The sequence below is a fragment of the Coptis chinensis genome, chromosome 8 (assembly GCF_015680905.1).
Source record: "Coptis chinensis isolate HL-2020 chromosome 8, ASM1568090v1, whole genome shotgun sequence".
NCBI classification, from domain to species: domain Eukaryota; kingdom Viridiplantae; phylum Streptophyta; class Magnoliopsida; order Ranunculales; family Ranunculaceae; genus Coptis; species Coptis chinensis.
Window position 1 is genome coordinate 85,324,313 of NC_141463.1, and position 17,617 is coordinate 85,341,929.

Sequence of the window (17,617 nt, forward strand, 5' to 3'; positions counted from 1 at the left end):
GCTTCAAACTTTGAATCTAACTTTGCATCAAAAGAATCAATTTTCTGAGTTTGATTTTCTACTACTTGTTTTAGAGCATTAAACTCTTCCCTTGTGATGAAATCTTGATTGTTTGGAGCCATTGATGAAGAACTTTGATTTTTTTTTTGAAATATGTCAAAACGAACATGCTGGATGAAAACAGGAATAACTTTCTCTACAGACCTCGAAACGTTTCAATGTTTTTTTTGTTAGAAACTAGACTTTGGTAGCTTTCCAATGGTGTATGGCACGATGACTAGCTCCAAGTATCCTGTTCTGGGTGAATTTTTGAAGGTGACGTTTTTTTTTTGTTTGTGTTTGGTTTGTGCGGAAGCATTTTATTTATTTTTGGTGGATGGTGGATCGATTTCCAAATAAGAATCTAGAAATTGAGGCTCTCCGATACCAATTGATAAGGAACAAGGGTTTAGAAAGAAATTAAAGGATGCGGAGATCCTCAAAATAGAGAATAGAATTGATGTAGACCATAAGTTCGTTGCTTTGAAGACATAGGTGTGCACCTATGTTCCCTCTACATTTTATGGCGTGAGCCCCTTAGTTGAGTCAAACCCATGGTTCGAGTCGATTAGTTACTTGTGACACATGTCGTGTTACTATTGGTTTATGCTTTTTAGGTTTAGTTTAAATAACGGGCTTATAGTTAGGGTTTGGGTAGTTGTGTTTATGTGTGTGATTTGTGATTGAGAGATTCAATAAAAAGAGTGATTTTTAAGTCGTCTTTTAATTGTGTTTCAATTAAAGTGTAGATTCTATTTAATTGAAGCTTCCTATCGGATCTACATTATTTGGTATCGAGCAGATTAATTCGGGGGTTACTATTAGCGATCTCGTTCACCGAAAACACCGTTCATCGGTGATATTTATCTTGTCTTTGTTCACTTGGTTCTTGTTCATCGCTAATCCAATTTTATTATTGTAGATCAAGATATGTGTACAACGTCAAAATGAAGAATTCATGGAGAACTCATGGATTCATATTAACCCCTAGAGTTTCGGGTTGCTTTCGATTAGAAGAGTTGAAAAAAGCGTTAGCAAAAAACAGGTTTGATCGATTAGAAGAAGCAACTAGTCGGTTGAGGAGGCTATGGTGGAGCTTTTGCAGCCCAAAACCCCATCGTTGGTGGAGCTTCTATAGCCCAACGTAAAACACGGTTGTTATCGATGACAACAAAAAAGAAGGAAGGAACCGGGCCCGTTGTGTTGTGTCTTGAGCGTGATTACAAATGCCATTAGCAGCGATGCTCACCACTATGGGCTTGTGACAAACAGGTCCAAGGAAGCCCACCCACAAATTCTTTTGGGGCGACTTTTAGTGAACATCAATTAATTCTTGGAATGCCAATCGACGATACGGATTTGGGCCTCCTATATCGCATGGGTCGATTACTCTTCGGCAGTGGTTATCTAGATCCTTTTTACGCCCAACATTGAGACATTTTCTCTACGGCAAAAGCGGAAAAATCTGATGCACATTTGTGATATTGTGGTGCATTATTCCCTTTGTGAGTAGATACAAAGCCAAAACTCGAGGTCGAATTCCTCCGAACCCCAGGAGGGTGATGTATACAAGAATGAAAAGCTTTTGCATATTGATGGGTTTTCATGTTAACAAGGTTGTGGACAAGCTTCTTCAACTTGGAGAGAATGATGTAGAACATGAGTTCGTTGCTTTGAAGACATAGGTGTGCGCCTACGTTCCCTCTACATTTCATGGGCGTGAGCCCCTTAGTTGAGTCGAAGCCCATGGTTTGAGTCCATTAGTTAGTTGTGACACATGTCATGTTACTATTGGTTTATGTTTTTTAGGTTTAGTCTAAATAACGGGCTTGTAGTTAGGGTTTGGGTAGTTGTGTTTTATGTGTATGATTTGTGATTGAGAGATTCAATAAAAGAGTGATTTTTAGGTCGTCTTTTAATTGTGCTTCAATTAAAGTGTAGATTCTATTTAACTGAAGCTTTCGCCAGTCAAATCTACATTAAGAATCAAGAAGAATAATTGAAGTTTGAAGAATTGTAGAAGTTATGGAGCAAAGTATAATAGGATTTTGGAGATTTGATATTTGATAATTGGTTTTTGATTGATCCCTAACCAAACTACATTGGCCTCTTTATATAGATAAACCATACTTGATAACCAAGAAAGAAAAATACTAATTCTAATTAAACTCAAATAAGAAACTACTAATTAGATAGCCTTCCTAATTCAATAGAACCCATCCTTATTGTCCTATATCACATAGCCAAAAATATAAAGGACACCCCTAGGAATAGGGACATAGCACGAGGATTGGGTATACAAGCACAATTCAAGAGGCACAAAATCTTCCTACTCAAATGGGAACCACCAAATCAAGGAGTCATTAAGATAAATACGGCAAGCAGTCTTGGGAAGGATAAAACAGGGAGGGGCAACACCCTTAGAGATCACAAAGGCAATCTTGTAGCATGTCATGCTACAAGAGGGGAGGGAGAGAACAACACTACACCAAGAGCTCACTGCCATACATGAAGGGATCAAGCTATGCAGACAAGCAAGATACAGAAGAATCAAGATAGCTTCTAGTAAAAAAGGAGTTATAGAGATTTTGAATAGGAAAAGGATGATTCCTTGGATGGTTGAGAATGAAATATATGCAATATGGGATAATATAGGTGAGTTTGCAGAAGTAGCCATGGTACTAGTTCATAAAGAGTCTCTAAAAAAAGCTGACAAAAGCACAAGGAACAATATACTCCACATCACCCCTACATGAGAGAATGGCAAAGATTATTTTGGAGGATAAGAGAGGGTAAGATATACAATAACTATGTGAACCGTAGTAGATGATTACAATATGTCAAGTGTGCCTTACATGGCTTATGTCATAGGCTGAGAGTTGTAGGTGAATGATTTAGAGGAGACTGAGAGTCTAAGAGAAGAGTGTAAATAAATATTTTTTATATTAATATAAAACCGCTTGCATTTTGCAAAAAAAAATAAAAATAAAAAATAAAATAAAAACCCAACCAAGCATACCCATCTCTTAAAACCAATTTCATTCCATGTACAAGTAACTATATCATGAAAGGACAAAACTTAAGTTACTTTCGACATAATGAGAATCAATCGAAAAAAAAACACTTTCAGTGAGATTTTCTTCAATAAAAGTCTGAGGCAACTTCTCTAAGAATCCATGAATTGATAACTTGGTGCACCAAACAGAGAAGCAACCAATTTAACCCTCAACAAACTTTTCAAGTATCTCTACAAAAGTTAAACAATTCAATGCAAAGGATGTGATGTCGGGCGTTTCTTAGTTATACAAAAAGCAAACCCCGTAATTGAGAGAGATGGAAGAGGAGAAACAATCAGTAATTGAGAGAGATGGAAGAGGAGAAACAATCAGTGATTGAGAGAGAGAGAGAGGAGTTTTTAGAAGAAAAGAGTTCTCCGGTTTGGTAGAGATGATGGGGAGAGAATTGGACGGTCAGGATTTAAACCTACCAAACAACATTTTGGGCCACACACACTACTCTGGCCCAGAACGTTCGCTCCGCTCACTGGATAATAAGTTTCCTTCCACATATCAATTATGACTATAGGTTAAACAGTGAGCTTCTTCAATCAATTTCAGGATTACATACTTCATAGAAACTGAACCGCGATCTATAAGTATGAATTTCAATGTTATGGATGGTTTCTACAAAGGTACTACTATTATGGTAGTATACTTAACAGTGAGTGAAAGTCCAAGAGCAAAAACACTGGAAAGAGCAAAACTCAAGGATTTTATATTGCATTTACACCAAACTGGTATTTCGTTTTAGCACACTATCATGGAATTTAAAATTTTAATAAGCTTTCAAAGATCAATTATGACTACAGGGATGACAGTGAGCTTCTTCAATCAAATTTCAAGATTAAATAATTCAAAGAAACTAAATCACAATCTAAAAAACAAAATATTCTGTATGGATGGTTTCTAAAACAGTAGTTTTATACTTACCAGTGACTGATCATCCAATAGCAAGAGCACTGGAAAGAGCAAACTTCACAGATTCACTGGAAAATCGGGTACAAATTAAGTGAAGTGGTGGCATTGGTTTAAACTGAGTGTGAGGGAAAGGGAAGACAGATTTTGGTTTATTTCCTGAATTCGTTTGAAAATGGAGGGGAGAAGAAAGTAACAAAAACGCCATTTTTTCACTTTTCACAAAATGTAGGTTGCAAAGAGGAACACTATGGTACTTCTTTTTTTGGATTTTTGGAGAGGTAAAACCGTGCTACCTCCAAACTGGGGTAGCTCGCCAGCGTTATCTAGTTGACTTCCAAATTCAACTTGCATCAGCAGCAAAGTAGTAGTAGAAACAGTCGATCTACATTTTCAAACTTTAATCAGGAAAAACTAGAAGAAAGATCAAAACAACAATGTCACTTAGCACAACTACTCGACATTATGATAAACGGGGACAGATGAATTCCCTCAAAAGTAACAGTGAATGATATTTACGCTCAAGCATCCTCCAATGTTTCTGTGAGATTGAAAGAGTTACTCAAGGTGAAAATCAGTTGCTTCTTTTGTGACATGTCCTCAGGTGAACTGTCATAGGCCCAGACCAAACTCCTAGAAGTGTCATCCCTATCTGGCCTCTTTGATTTTTCTCCAATCCTACTTGCTATTTATATGCACTAACAGGAGGAAACTCAGTTGCACCTACTTGATCAGTGTCCTTTTGTTAGTCCAGTCTGGTTTGGACTTAATTTTTCTCAAGCTATAGATTCTGCAAGGAGAAGTACTGGCTATTGGATATATTCTCTATGATTCGCACGTCAAATGATTCTCAATACCAGGCTATATTGTTCCCTATTGGCTATTACTATGTGGCTGATTTGGTTGGAGAGGAATAAATATAAACTTTCAAACACAAACCAGTCCTCTCAATGCCATTCGAACTGCTCAGCGGCTTTCTAGTGAGTTACTGAATCTGCATTCTAGTCTGAAATTCTCTACACACAGCAGTAATTCCACTTCCGTTGCAATTTGTTGGACTTTCCCTCCTCTCCCCCATCTCAATTTAATGTTGATGGCTCCTCTCTCAGTAATCCTGGTCCGGCAGGTGCTGGTGGTGTATTAAGGAATGCTTTGGGTGACATTCTGTTGGGTTTCTCTACACCAATCCGACAGGGTTCTACCATATATGATCGGAATCTACTGATCTGCGAACTAGTATTCAACTAGCTGCTCAATTGGGACAAACAAATGACATCTTTGAAACTGACTCCCAATATATTTTTCAATGCATCAGGGCATTACAGAGAAGAACCAGCCTATACCGTGGGAAATACGACTCATAATCATGGATGTTTGGGACCTCCTTCTATCTCACACTTCATTTAAACTCCAGTGGTTTTACAGAGAAAGAAATTATGTGGCTGATGGTCTCGCAAAACTTGGCTTTGCTCAGGCTAATACTAATGAATGATGGTTAAAACCAATGGTAGCTCGTACAAATTTGCCGGAACCGTTACAATGTATGTCTCTGGGACATACTTTTGTATGGTGTAATAGACCACCCCCTAATATTGCTAGTCTAGTTTTCAATGATATAACTGCTGTATGTATTTTCCGCAATGTTAGATAAACAAAGGAAATGCAGTTACGAAAAAAAAAACCCCATTTCTTCCCCAGAAATTTATGACCTCGAATCTCGATTGTTCGCGTTAAATTAAATGCTTTGAATCAAATCACTCAATCTGAAATACGTCACAGAGACAAATAGGGACAATATCAAGTTATAATTCAGAGAGGGAGCAAAAATTATTCCGAAACTCATAATTATTTATCTCAATGTCATGTGTATTGATGGTTTTCAAATATACCGAAAAATCTAAGACATGTTGAGAAAGAAAACAACAAAAATAAATTTGCAAACAGTAATGCTGCTGGAAAGCAAGTCAACTGGATTCAGAACAAAAGAATCTGAACTGACCTATCCTCGAGGGCTGCAGTCGGCATCTATGTTAAGTTGATAATGGAAAAGCCCCTTGATTCTGACTACAACAGCAAAACAAACTTCATGTGCTTCATCACCGAAAGATCCATGGAGAGCCATGCTATCATTAAGCTCTAAAGGTCCTTGACCATATGACAACCCAAGCTTTCTGCAAGCAATAATAATTTTTCAGTCAACTGGATGCAAGATCCTGCAAACGTTATAGTTATAACCCTGGATAAACAGTGAACAAATACTTTGTATTCATAACCCGAATTATAATTGAAAATGAACATACAATGGATTACTCTCAAATCACATAATAAACTAAACATTAACCTTCAATGAAAAGCTCTCAATCTCAGCTATCCCTCCACGTTGCCAACCTGCATACCAATATCGCACCTTGTTATTTATGAGAAAATGCAGTCTCAAATTTTAAAAAATGTACTCAGGCAATGATATATTAGAACCTCAAAGCACTGGAGATTGATAACGCTTCAGAGAACAAATTTGCATACTAGAGCGAGAACCATCCCTGCAAAACAAGAAAGAAATCCTGTAACAAGATACTGACAACAGCAGCAAGGGAAAGCGACAAGTGCTCCCAAAGAACCTATCTGAAACCTCACTCCTAGTATTTGGGCGCATACTAATTAAAGCATGTGCAGCAGTGAGAAGCGACAAACCAACCAGGAAATGCATATTACCAAATTTGAGATTGTAATTCAGTAGAAACTATTACTCAATGAAACTCACAGGGGGAGTATAAAGTGAGATTTTATATTGCATTTACATCAAACCGCTTGTCAACCAAGTAGTATTTCTTTTTAGCACACTAACATGGAACTTAACAATTAATAAACTTTCAAAATTCAATTATGACTACAGGGATGACAGTGAGCTTCTATAATCAAATTTCAGTATTACATACTTCATAGAAACTAAACCACAGTCTGCAGAACAAACAAGGGAAGACATTGTACGCTATCTAGCTGCACACCATAAAAGTAGGAATTACATTGGTTCTGTCCTATTAACTTGAAGGATCAAAATATTTCATATCAATACTGATCACTGGACTAAGCGGCACAAATACACGTTAGCATTTCTTGAACATTCTACATCTGAAGGATCTAAATATTTCATATCAAAACTAGCACCGACAGTGTTCAAAGTGGGCAGAATATAACAATAATCACAATTTGGTCCTGAGATCTCCAGAAGGGCCCTCAATCTTAAGCCAGCGACATGGGGGCATTCCATTCATTTTTCATGTCCTAGCTTCAACGAATTTGAATTGCTTTCAGCAACGATTGAAGACTTTTAGTCAACTAGGATACAAGTGCCAGTAGCTTTGTTACAATGTGGCGTGCATGCAAGCTCCCACTTGCATGAAGCTCCACGATCGAATCATCATCTTGCTCACTATGATGTGCTCTTTGATCTTCGGGTAAGTTGAACCAGGTGGTTAGCAGGTCCGCGCTTAGTGAGCTATAATCGAACAGGCGGATTCTCTAAGGCCACTTCTTTGATCTTGGTCATAAGCATTTCAAGGACATTATCCCGGTTCCCGAGGAACCTCCAGAAATCGAAGGACTTGATTAAATTGAAGGATTTGTGGAAATCTCCCTGGCAAAGGGCCCTAGAGGCAGCCATTACATAATCACAAACATTTCCAGGGGAGGGTGTAAAAGTCTGTCTCTGACTCTCCTCAAACAGCTTACGGAATGTCTTGCTTATGACTTTCCCTTTGGCATCATGAGTCTTCACTGCCATATTAGGAACTTCCAGAAGCATAGCACATATCAGATGGACAGCCTCCAAAAGCTCGAGATTTATGTGCGTGTGGTAAGGCATCTGATTCCTTGCTTCCATAATTTCCTGCTTTTGAGTTTTGTAATGGCAGCTGCAATCTGAGACACCTTGACAAAGCAGCTTCTTAATGCTTCCATCAGCATATAACTCAGAAAGGTAGCTGTGGGCTTCTGCTATGAGTCCGGCTCTAAATGCACATAAACCAAGCTGAGCCATTGTCCTGTTGAATAGTATTTTGGTTGATGCGTCCAGATGTTGAACCTTATCCTGCAAGTGGCTCATCAAGAGTAAATCTCTTGATACGGAGAACTCGTCATTGATGGCATGGTGATATATAGCAAATAACATAGCATCAACCTTAGCCGCATCATTCCGTGCTTGTCAATAAAAGCACGCAGCTCAATACATCAATGCGCTGTCATTCTCGGAAAAGTGGGTCGTTGTTGTGCATGTTTGGAAATAAGAGAAGGTGTTGGCCACCAATACACTTGAACAGCTCCACCTTCTGTCTGCTCCACAAGTTTCCGCATCGCATCATAAGCCTCTCGGGGTTTATAGTACAAATGTTCCATCATTCTTCGTGCAACAATTGCAGCTTCAACAAAATCTTTTCTCCGTAGTTGTAAATACTTGAAAACCTTCTGAGAAAGAAGCAAGAGAACCGGTTCACAACGAAGCATCTCCTTATATGCCCAACTTTCAAGTCTCGCTGATTTCAGACCAATACAAAATTCAAAAGCCACCCATGCATACAAATCAGGCAAGGCTGCCCGCCAGATCCGTACCTCTCCATCACAGTTTATTCCCTTACTAATATCCTCAAACCCAAATTCTCCTGAATCATCTAACACAATCTTTAAATTCTCTTCAAGGATATCGACTATGACAAGCATGTTTTGCATGCATTTTTTCCACACAGTGACTGGAACATGTCCACGAGGAACCACCTTAAGCTGAGTCCATACAATATAGACAAGGATGTCAACCTTTTGGGCTGGTATTTTTGCAAACTCTGCCAACAACGTGAGTTGTTCTATCTCCTCAAGCCTTGCTATTCCTTTCCGAACCCTAGTAGCTATAAAAATATTGTTAATCATATCAAATGTAACAATCTTACTAGGATCCTCAAAATATCCTCTGATCTTATCCATCTCCTTCGTCCAACTATCCCCTTGTGGCTTCTCGTATTTTATCCCATCATCCTCATCCGTTTCCCAATCCGAATCGAATTCCCGATCCACATTCCGAATCACTACTTCATCATTAGTCACTTCATCATCACTCACTTCATCCTCCTCTTCGATCGAATTTGTTTCATCGTCGCTAGAAAACGGAATATCCTTTTTCTCACTTGCTGTCATTGTATACATGATTACAAACAATACTAAAACTTATCTCGACTTCAATTCACGCTCCTTTTTTTAGGGTTTAACGACCAACATCCTTTTATAACCCAATCTCAATCACTATAATCGGTTTCAGCCCGACTCTTCGATCTGTTTTGCAGATGTAAATTACTAAAACTGGGAATAAAATAGGTGAATAGACGCAATTGCCATTCAAATTTGTTTCCAACTCAATTGTGTACCATACTATACTAGGAGTTAAAAAAAAACCGTTGACCCATTACCCGGTCTTCACCCGCCACCCAAACCCATACCGACCCGAAAACAGACCCGTTCCGCCCCGCCCCGCCACCATTTTTACACGGTCGGGCTATGGGTGTAGATTCTATGCTTAAACCCGACCCGTCAAGCCGCCCAACCCATACCGTGTCAAAAGCCGTTGACCCAACCCTGTTGACCCGCACAATTCAAGACTCTATCTCTAATATTTTTGTATTTTGTTTATATATATTTTTTAATTTTTGTAGGAATTTGAGAGATATGAATACAAACTTATGAGTTCAACATCAATTTCATATATTCAAGTTTGAACATTGGGCAAATATCAAAAGTTCAAATTCGACTTTCAAATTTTGGAGAAGATGAATCATTCATTCTTGTATTAATTTTGAATTCTTTTAGTTTATATTTTATTGTTTTGTACCATAGATCCTCGCTTCCATCTTCATTTTATCATGCTATGGAAAATAATCAATTTACAAATGGTAAATCACGAGAAAAATGTTTTAAATTTACAGATATGGTTTTGGGTTCAAGTTCAAGTTTTTTTTTATTTTTGTTTATTTTTTATTGATCGATTCTATTTTTTTCTCTATGTTGTGAATTGGAAATATATTACTTGCAGAATTAGAAAGTTTTTTTTTTGTGAAATTGGGTTAAAATGATAATTTCCACCCGACCTGGATGACCAAAACCCAAAACCCGCCCGAAGTAAACACCCAATGGTAGGGTTGATGATTTCAAGACATACTGACTTCAACTCGCCCGCCACCCAGCGGCGCCCGTCGGGACCACTGGATTGTATCCCTGGACCATTCACTTCGACCCATCACTATTTGACCCGCGGTTGACCTGCCCCACCCCATTTATACCATACTACCATCCCACAATTCCTTTCTTGCACATCACGTAATATGTATGGGTTCACCACGGTATTGACACCCCACAAAATGGGACTAGCACCCCTTTCCCTAAATCTATAGTACTGGCACCCCTCCATTTAATAAGACATTTTCCGTCCACCCCACCCCACTTTTTGGAATTGACCCCAACACAAAACAAAGAAGAAAGAACTGGGGCTACTTCTTCTTCAAAATAGAAAACATTGGCGCTCTCTCCCGCTCCTCTGAATTTGCACTTTTCATCTTCTTTTTTCAATTTCAATTCGGACATTTCGGTATTCATATACTCCTCTTGTCATTCATTCAATTTCTTATTCAATTTTGACTTTTATTCTTCGCAATTTGTTATGTAAATTAAGTTGGGTAATTGTTCTTATGGTTTCTTATAAATTAAATTCGATAAATTTGAAAAAACTAACTTGTATATTTGAAAAAACTTTAATGGTTTATTTTTAGTTTACATTCGATTCTGATTCTGATGTCGCCCGGTTTCATAAAAATTTCTATTAATTGTTACTCTGCAATGGGAATTTTTAGAGTTTTAGTTTTTAGCTATTCTTGGTTTAATGTTGATTTAACTGATTGTAAAGTGCATTGTTGTTTTTGATTAAATGCGTAAAAGAACTTCGAGCGATTGCATAGATGAATTTGTTGATTATTTTGGATTGAAATGAAGTTGGTTTTGGTTGTATGAAATATAAGTTGGATAAAGTGCGCTAGATATTTGATGAAATGCCTAAAATGAAGTTTTTTTTTGTAATTTTTTTTTAGTTTGGTTTTATTGAAACTAAATGGATGTTGCATTTTTTGCTAAATATATATCGAATGTTTAATTTTTTTTATTCCATTTTAAATAAGTGCGATGATGTTGTTTATACTGCTTATCATTTCAAATTTCTTAAAGAATAAACTATGATTAATTGTATGATTTTTGTAGTGATGCCTCCTAAAACTAGAGGTGCAAAGGCTTCCTAAGTACAACCTAGTGCTGCAAAGTTGTCAAGAGCCGACAAGCAACCTCAAACTGCTTCTTTCCGTAAAAACCACAATCAAAGAAAGTTGGGTAAGAATGTTATTGAAGAAAAAATTCTAAGTGTTTTTGTTTCTGTGGAAGAAAATTTGGAAGAAAGCAATTCCATAGACTGTCAAGAAGGGGCTCAAGAATACTCTGACAAAGCTTTTATACTTTCATTGAAAAAGAAGAAGGAAAAAGCCAAGAGTCCCGATGTAAGAGAAGAATATCCCAAAGAGGGTCCATTACCTAGAGGCCCAACGATAGATAGTAGAGATTCTGTTTTGAGGTGGTATTATGAGCATGTATCTTTCTTTGTTTGGTTGGGAAAGGTGTGTTACTTATGCAATAACGTATTTATTTTATTATATATAACTCATTTGTGTTCATTGTAATGAGAAAATATGTGTTTTGTAGGAGCGCGGAGTATTGAAAACTCACCAACATGCAATGAAGATGTTGGCATGGGTTGTGGAGGGAAAATACACAACATTTTGGCAAAAGGTTAAAAATTTAGGCCTTTCCCCCTTTGTTGCACACCCATAGGTATGTTAACAAAGTCGTTCTTTGTGCTTTCATCGAGAGGTGGCATTGGACGATATTAAACAATTTACTGGGCTTCCGATTAGGAGTGAAGCGTTGGTTGGGAAAGTCAATATTAAAAAGGTAGATGTTAAACAATTACTAGTGCAAGGGTTATCTCCAGCTATAACAGAAGCCGAGATAGATGAAGAGTTAGACGATTGTGGTAGTGCTGGTAAGGTTGTGTCTTTGGGTTGGCTTCGTTCTAAGTTGGTAGGAAAGGAAAATAGTAAAGATAGCGAAATAATTGATAATTGTGTGAGGGGTTATTTATTATATTTGCTTGGATGTGTACTCTTCCCAAATAAGTCTGGTGATAAAATATATGTGGCATACATAAAGTTTTTGTTGAATTTGGAAAAAGTGAAAGATTATGCTTGGGGTATGTCTGGCGGAGCGTATTTGTACAAGCAACTAAGCCTTGCTTCTCAGCACAACGCAAGACAATTTTGTGGTTTAGCTTTAGTTGAGGTATGTGTTAAAATGTTTTCTATTTTTATTTTTTTGGTATTTTGTAGCATTGGTTGTGGTATGACTTAAATATTTTCAGGCATGGGTATATGAGCATTTTCCTTGCTTCCGGCCACCCTTATAATTCTGAATATACTATAGACATGCCACGCATGAAAAGGTGGCTTGTTAGGACCAGTACAGGTGATCTCATGACAAGGTTGGTTTCAGTTCGAGGGGAGCTTGATGAGTTGGAAGCAAGAGATGTAAGATTTAAATTCCATATATATTAAAAATCATGTTAGATTGTATAGTTGTGCCTTTTTAAATATGAATTGTGATTTTCTTTTGTAGGTAACTTGAGATCCTTATAGAGACGTGCGGGCATCTTTTTCTTTTGATGAGGTTTCGTTCTTCAGTGGATGCCTTTGTTGTCTTGATGATTTGGCTGCTTATCACCCAGATCGGGTATTACACCAATTTGGTAGGGTTCAAGGTATTCCACTCGAGCCGCTTATACCGGAGCTTGACGTGAGTACTCCTCATAATTACAAAATCATTTACCCAAACATTCAGGGGCATCAGTGGTCACAGTGGTTTAACCATGTGTTAAACGAGACAATGCGTGGAACGACTGTTGTTGATTCTTCAGACTGCGATCCCAAATATATCGAGTGGTATTATAGTGTTAGCCACCCTCATGTTCAAGATATGTGTCTGAGTTAGGTACTTGATTAGATAAAAGTTTCTTGAGACTAAATCTAGATATGTGTCTGAATTCACAGGATTTGGATTTGACTGATTTGGAGTTATATTCAATTTTATATGAATTGTTTCCCAAGACTGCGCAAACCAGAAACTATTTTTCTGACGTTACTTGAATTTGATCATGTCATGTCATTTTTATTTTTATTTTTGCACGTTACATTATGACACTAGATTGTGTTTGCAGCTAGTGGACTTTCAATATCTATATGCTAAACCCTTTGATCATCAGTGTAGTCTTTTAAATTTGAATTTAAAGAAAGTTTCATGTCTTTTTTTTTTTTTAAGTTGGCTTACGGACAACTTTTACCTTTTTGTGTTTTGAGAAATATATGTTTGGCCTAGACTTTTAGTTTGTTTTTTTTATCGATCATGTCTTCAGATTTTTGTCGTGACTTTTAGTTCCTATTTTTGTAGGGTTTTTTTTTTTTTTTTTTTTTTTTTTTAAAAGTATATGAATTGATGAAATTGCAGATTTCTCGTATATCAAAAGCAAAGAACATTTTTAAGACTGTGATGGATGGGGGAAGTGCTATTGCGCAAATAACCGAAGCATACCAAATACTTTCGATTGATGATTCTTCTGCGTCTTCTACATCCAAAGATCCCTTCTGCATGTTTTGCATCCAAAGATCCGGTTCATGATTCTTCTGCGACTTCTGCATCGACAAATTCGGTTGGTGGTCCTGAGAATGAAGGTTGCGTTGTGGTTGTTTCGAATGATGGCGGTCCTGTGAATGTGAAGAAAAGAAAGACTATAGGTCTAGGTCCAACTCAAGGTCGAGTGCAAGGTCGAAGTCGAGGTAGTAGAAAGAAATAGTTCTGATGAGTGTTGGAATATATAATGGTGTACAAAACTTGGGCTCTTCAAATATTTGTGAAACTTGTTTTCACGTATGACAGGTTTTATGATTTAATGTTAAAAATATAGACGAAACTCTGCTGAAATTTGTTCTTGATATGAAAAGTGTTGAAATATTGTCCAGTTCCTTTTAAAGTGTTTGAAGCGTAAATATGTACCAAACATGAAAAATTCTAATCCGCCATGAAAAATTCTAATCCGCCATGAAAAATTCTAATCTAAACTCTCAATTGAATAAACCAAGTAAAAAATGAGCTACGGCAAAGGAAGCCAATTCATTGTATCCTTGCTGCAAATGAAGTGGTTGTGCTACACAAACCCGACGCCCAACTGCACTGCCTTCATACGCATAAGGCATGTTAGCATGCACAACATTAATTACCTAGTGAATGTCAAGAGCATGTAACAAATGACATGCAGGGACACATGGAAACAATTTCTTTAGAAATGCTAACAACAAATCTACATAACTAGTTCAGCCTAATTGAAAAATATGCACAGTGTAACAGCGTATGCATTGATGCAAGATTTTACATAGAAGGCTAGTTCCCTCTTCCATCAATGGAGCATACTTGCTAGTAGAGTGAACAGAGCTGCCTCAGCTTAAACTCAAACCTTGTGGCATTCCAGCAAGGGTTCGATCATTTTCAAGTAAAAAGTGAGCTACGACAGTTGATTGCCGTCCATGTGGTCTTTTGGTGGCACCCTTGTGCCGTGGAGTTGTTCTGCTGGCGGCACCTTTCTGCCGTGGCATTCCAGCAAGGGTTCGATCATTTTCAAGTAAAAAGTTAGCTACGACAGTTGCTTGCCGTCTTTTGGTGGCACCCTTGTGCTGTGGGTTTGTTCTGCTGGCGGCACCTGGCTGCCGTGGCATTCCAGTAGGAAAATAGACACCCACGGTACCCTTGTGCCGGGAAAGTCAGTCTTCCATGTTTCTGAGTTGCCGTGAGATTCAGTCTTCCACGGTGGATACCTGTTGTCAATTAATCTATCTCATGGTGGGTGCCTGTCGTGAGTGCCTGTTTTGATACATTTTAAAGTGTTACTTTTTTATACTCTTAAACTTAACAAGGTAGATATATACAAATGTTTTCCTTCAAATTTCATAGTTAATAAACAAAGTAAAGATGATTAACATTTGAATATATTCATAAATACAGTCTCTTTTGCATTTAACATTTGAATCCATAAACATGCGTGCAATCTTAAAATCGAGTATCACTTGGTCATTTGGTCATTTATATTGTTCCATTTCGATAATTCCTATGTGGTTTGCTTGGTACAATTCAATCTTAGCGAGGTGAAAGGCATTAAATCTATGACATTTGCAAACACATGCACACTATATTTTTTAATACTCTTAAACTTAACAACGTAAAGATATGTAAGTGTTTTCCTTAGAATTCAACATTTAATAAATAAAGTAAAGATGATTAACATTTGATAATCACTTTTTCATTACATTCTCATCATTCCAAAAAATTACAAGTAACCACCATTTACACAAAATTATAAGTAACCACCATTTACAAAAAATTACAAGTAACTACCATTCAAAAAAAGTTACAAGTAAACATCATTTTACAAAAGTTTAGCCTTACATTCACTGAAAAACTACATCAAATCATCATCATCATCAACAACGTTAGATAGGATAATTGCATAGGGTTCAACTCCAGCATCTGTCAGAAGTTGAAGGTTCCTAAAAGCCTCCGTGTATGCATTGACTTTAGGTAATGCCCAATCTCTCCATTCACCACCTCCTTGAAAAACAAAATCTTTCCATGAAGTCACAGGTCTAGGGAATAGACAATTCTGGTAGAGTTTTACATTGACATAATGGTTATTGTCTTTGTTGCACAAAACACCAATTATTTTAGGATTACTTGGAGGACTTGAGTGCAATGGAAGAAAAGAATGTATGCCACTAGGGGGGGATAAAAAAATTAAAACCACGTTATACTTACTAGAAATTAAATAACCGGTTTCGGGCATCAACATATATTTCGAGGAATAACACGGGCTTTTATACCAATCGATGAGTGTGCAAAGTTTTGAGGCTCCATCATCGTGCCACATTTTATCATATAAATCGTGCCTCCATGTGTCAATCTCTTCAACCAAGTCTTGCCTCACTTGTATCCACCCCATCTCCTTATCAAATCCCATACCAACTGCAACTGCCCGGAAACTACAATTTCCATCATCGCTCACATTTTCAAAATCTTTTACATATTGGCGAAAAGATTCATGCACAAGCGGAAGATATTTTTCTTTCGTACTTATCGGAGCAACATGATTTTTGGAGCTTTTTTCAGAGCAATAACCTTCTTCGGAGCAACAACATTTTGTGAAGCCTTCTTCGGAGATTCCTTAGGAGCTTTCTACACTTAAGATATTTTTTGTTTCTTCGTAGCATGTTGCACAGAAGCAACTGATTCATTGGTTGGTACTATAAGAGGTAGCGATCTCTCCCAAGCCGAAGGATCTTTTTTTTTCGAGTCTTCATCTTTACTTTCATTTTTTGTTGACCCTTTAGTTTTTTTGCCAAGACTACCAACCGGTCTTCCCTTAGTTTCACTTTTGTTTGAGGAGGGATCAACCAAGTATATATTTTGCGGACAACTTATTTCCCTTAATCTTTGCAACAATTTTTTTTTCTGATCCGCACAAGAATTTTGGTAATGGTCAACAAACAAAGCAAATTCATCTTGGTAGTCTAGCTCACCTCGATCAATTGGGTTAGGTATTGTACTTAGCTTCTTCCAAAATGGGTGAATCAGGTTCATAGTAAGCTTTCCCCCCCTCTTAATAAGACCATTCAATGAATGGGCACATGGTAACCCATGTGTGAGACGGAGAACACAACCACACTTTTTTGCAGAACTTCCTACATTTTCACATCTTTCTCTCTCTTCAAGCAATAGATCCATCGCTTTCCTTGACACGAAGCCTTGAATTTCACTAAACAAAGCAATCCTATGTGCATGCCTAATGTTGTTCAAGCTTTGCTCAAACGAAGCTCTAATTTTGATAACTTGAGCAGCGACATTAGGATGGATCAATTCCCACATGTCAAGGAATGTATGATTTTTTCTTCCATTTAAGCTTCTCTTTAGTGAGGCATGTGCACCTTCGGCTTGGTTCATGTTCTTCTCACCAAAGTTCACGCACTGATCTGACTAAGCATCAACAAATTTTTCTCTGCAAGACATCTATGTGTTTTGAAGATAATCAATCAAATCTGGAAACTCCTTGAACTTCTCAACAATATAATTCCATTGCCACTCCACCTCCGCATCAGTTGTAGAACTTACCAAACGATCCCACAAACTAGAAATTTTTTGGCACGATTCCACATTAGGAAGCTATTTTCTCGCCGTATGTGCAACATTCATATTTATGTGAAATCGGCACAACAATTTAGTAACTTGAGGGAAAACAACTTCCAAAGCTTTCATCAAAGCAGTATCAGCATCAGTCAGCATTACCAAAGGTGTCAAGCCATCCAACATTAACTTAAATTTCTCTAGTGCCCAACTAAAGCCATTTGTAGTTTCTCTCTACATTAGACAATAAAATTTTG

At 37.4% G+C, this 17,617-nt stretch overlaps 1 pseudogene; it reads right to left on the reverse strand.

Annotated features, from left to right (window-relative positions):
* Nucleotides 1–7,284: 7,284 nt before the first annotated feature.
* On the reverse strand, nt 7,285–9,384 carry LOC147483771 (eukaryotic translation initiation factor 3 subunit C pseudogene; annotated as a pseudogene).
* Nucleotides 9,385–17,617: the final 8,233 nt, after the last annotated feature.